Source organism: Vigna radiata, chromosome 1 (genome assembly GCF_000741045.1).
Source record: "Vigna radiata var. radiata cultivar VC1973A chromosome 1, Vradiata_ver6, whole genome shotgun sequence".
Taxonomy (NCBI): Eukaryota; Viridiplantae; Streptophyta; class Magnoliopsida; order Fabales; family Fabaceae; genus Vigna; species Vigna radiata.
The window spans coordinates 30,315,235-30,319,237 of NC_028351.1; positions in this window are offsets into that span (position 1 = coordinate 30,315,235).

Below are 4,003 nucleotides of genomic sequence, written 5' to 3' on the forward strand. Positions count from 1 at the left end.
CATATGCTAAAGTCATACTTTCTTATAGTTGTTTTGTTTTAATGTTTTTCACTAACTATTTACAAATGTCGTGATATATTGTAGTGTAACAGACAGAGTGGGTCATATGAGTGCAGATACTATATAATGTATTGGATGACCCATATTATTCGTTCTCATATCACAAGAGGCTAGGAAACGGTAATATTTAACTTTAACAAATTTTGATTTTTTTCCAACATTTAGAATTTATATACACTAATTAATATCAATTGTCTTGTGCAGAGGTTCAAGACTACTACATTAGGTCCTGAGAAGCCACTATCATTCATAAGGAAAGTTGCTGCAAAGTATATAATTAGATTATATAATAGTTCTTAGTTACTAGATTTACACATTGCAATTGATTAGATTGTATTTTATTAGACTTTGTACTTTATTTGATAATAAAATACATTTCAATATGTGTTTGATATGTTGAAAATGAATTTGAACGTGTATTTGATATGCAGGTTTGTTTTGTGGTAGTGGATATCACAAAAACAGACCTACAATTTTAAAAAATTGCAGGAGATTATGCCACGGTTGTACTACAACCGCGGTAGAAAGTGGGAATATACCACAACCGCGGTAGAATGTGCATCGTTTTTTTTTTTTTTTAAAAAAGACTTTGGGCCGCGGTTAAGGCATGAACCGCGACCTATTCCTGGGTATTTTACGGCAGTTCGAACCGCGGCCTATAGTGCAACAATTTTTTTTTAAAATATGAAGGGTTTTGGCTGCGGTTCCTACTGCAACCGCGGTCTATTCGCAGATCTTTTGACCACGGTTACAACCGCGGCCTATAGTCATTGACTTTTTATCGCGGCTGTATATGCCGCGGTTCTAGAACCGCAACCTATAGGGAAAAACAATCGCGGTAGTTTCCCTTCACTGCACTATTGTATTCTCCTCAGCCTCCCTTTTGTCTTATTTTTAGGTTATTACATTCTCCCTAACAAGAAAAATTTTCGACCTCGAAAATTCACTTATCAGATAGAGGGAACAATCTATCTTCATCACAGCCTTTAGAACCACTACTTATTTTGACAAAATACTACTACCCAACAACCCGACTAACATGAAAAACCAATATTTTTATGATTCAGCAAAGGAGCCTTGCTCTTATTTTCGGTGGGAATAAGTTGTTGTGTAAAAGAAACTAGAAAGGGAAGTTCTATTAAAATTGAGTAAATTACTTTGACCTCCTATCCCCAGACTTAACCCCATGCGGACAACAAAAAAGATATTACTACACCCGACCTTATTTTAACTGATTTACACCAATTAAAAAAAAATAGCTGACTCAGTTACTAGAAATGTCATAATTTTGATGCATGTTTTCTTTCAATTCTCTTAAGGCATAAACTTGTACTAGTGTTCCTATACATGTTCTTTGTCTTGTTTTACAAGAAAATCCATTAATCAAGTTTTGCACCCATTTCTTACGCAACTCGGTGAAACATATGCATTCTTTATGGGTATGTTTGACAGCTTGGTTAATCTAGTTTGAGTCTACCTTTCTTGTTTTTAGTCTGCCATTTTTCTTTGGTTCTCTTGTTCAAGTGCTTGGACAATCTTGTGAAGGAATAGAGTAATTATTCTCTCATATTTGGAGAAGTTGCTTCCATGACAAGGTTCTTTTGAAAGTTTTTCAAAGTCTGCTTTTCTTGAAACTTATTTGGAACTTATAAACATTAGATTCAAGTGTAGTCAATTCTTACATTGAAAAGTTAATTTAAGTTTCACTTTAAGTGTAGATTTTCAAAAAATTTCAGTATTGATCAAGAGGAATTAAAGTATGGTAAATTTACAACAAAATTTGAAGAAAACAGAAAATAAAAAACAAAGTCGTTTAATGTTTGGGAAACAAAAATTTCAAACATCCCTTGCCCATGAAATCTTGGATATAAATCCCTGTTGAAATTATTGGACTTCATTAAGTTTACCTCCATTAAGTTTTGTCTTCAAAGTTGTCATCTTTAAAAAAATTCATAAATGTTGTCATGATTTGCTTCTCTTTCATTTGAATATGTGCTTTCTTGATTTGATATAAGAAAAAGCTTATCAATTTATTTTAGACCTTCTTAAGTGAAAAAAAGTTAACCTAACCTTTCAACAAAGTTGTAATGTAACCGTAAACATTTAATTTCTAGAAACTACGAGGAGTGGTGATGAGGATTTTACTCCAACCCCAAACATAATTTTTTTTTTCATTGTTTTGTAGCAATGTCTTCAAAGAGATCTCTTCCTACTTTTCAACCAAGAGAGGCCAACTAATTCAAATAAATAACATGCAACAAGAATTGGAACAATACAAGATAAACAAAAAATTGCAAGGTAGGAATGAAAGAATACAAAGAGAAGCAAGAAGAGAAAGAATAGAAAGAGAAGAAGAGCGAAAAAAAAACAGAATTTCAAAAACTCCTTCCTTCCACCAGAATCAAAGAGCATTTGAAGATTAAGAAGAAAGAAATAACAAAAGCAAGAGGTGGAAGAAACTTGTAAGAAAAATAATTCCCTAAACATAACGTAAAAATCCCACAGTTTAATGGAGATACCCAAGGTAGTTAAAATCAAGATTATGGTTAGGATTTCGTAAGGCTCAAAATCACAAAGAGGGAAATCATTTCTATAAAAGTGTGTGTGTGAGGGGCACCTTATAGCTCACTTAAAGGAAAAATTAAAGACCACATCAATTATTCGACATATGACAATCTTCATAGTGATTCATATTAATTGTAAATCCATTAAACATTTGGAAGACAAAGAAAAGCTTAGCAAGTGACATGCTAGAGGGGTGTAATTTATAGAAAAATTCCCCTGTGAAAAAGGCTGATGTAGTGACATATGCTTTATCAAGAAGATGCTAGAGAACGTAATTTATATTTTTATATATATAATATAAAAATATAAATTACGTTTTTTATTTATATACATTATATGTTTATTGATAAAAAAAACTATAAATTTCGTGATAAAAAATTGTCTTAAAAAATTAATTATTATTTTTTATGTGAATGGTTTCTTTTATTAATATTTTATTATTAAATATATTGTTTTTACAAGACGAAACAGTTGAACAACCAAAGAGTTAATAATAACATGTTCTTTATTACCAAGAATGGAATAACCGCTTAGAATAAAGAAACAAATTATATTAATGGAGAAGTGCAAAATCGTATTCATACGATCTTCGTTGTGCGTTTTGATTAATTGGATTGTTTCATTATAAATTCTACTACGAAGGTTTTGTAGATATGTTTTGGGACATTCCTTTAACATGTCATCTAAGAAAAAAGTTCCTCTAATTATATGAATTTGTTGAGAATACTTTTTTCTTTAATGTCATTCAAGAAAATTTCGGATTGGAAACTAGAAAAGAGGAAAGAGTAGATACAGTTTTCACAGTAACTAAATTGAAACTGTTAATGAGTTCAGTTTTTGAAAATTGAACCATAAAATAATATACTGAACTTTTAATAAGAGTAGATCAGTTTTATTTAATATAATATAGTACAGTTAACTATTGTACGATATGCTATTTGGGCCGAACGGTTACGATTAGTAGCCGAACGATCCAAAATGATTAATGGGCCTCAATCATATTAATGATGGGTCATTATCGTTTCCATTATTGGGCCAACGGTCCATCATGAGCATATAATCCATCGCAATTATATCTTGGTAATCTATATTATAAATATCAGAAAAGATCAAATAAGATATGAACAACCGGATATTCAGGTATAGCTGTTTATATTATATTTTGTTTATATTTAATAACAATCTATATATACAGGGCTAGAATCACAAACCAGGTACGTTCTCTCATACACCACTTTGCTTTACAGTATTCTTGAATTAGTTGAGTGATTTCGCTCTACATTCTCATATTGAGAACTTTCAGCCTTGCTTTCAAGGCTCTTCACTAGTTACCCTGACTTGGGCGTCGGAGTGCCATTGCAGGTACCTCCCCCCCCCC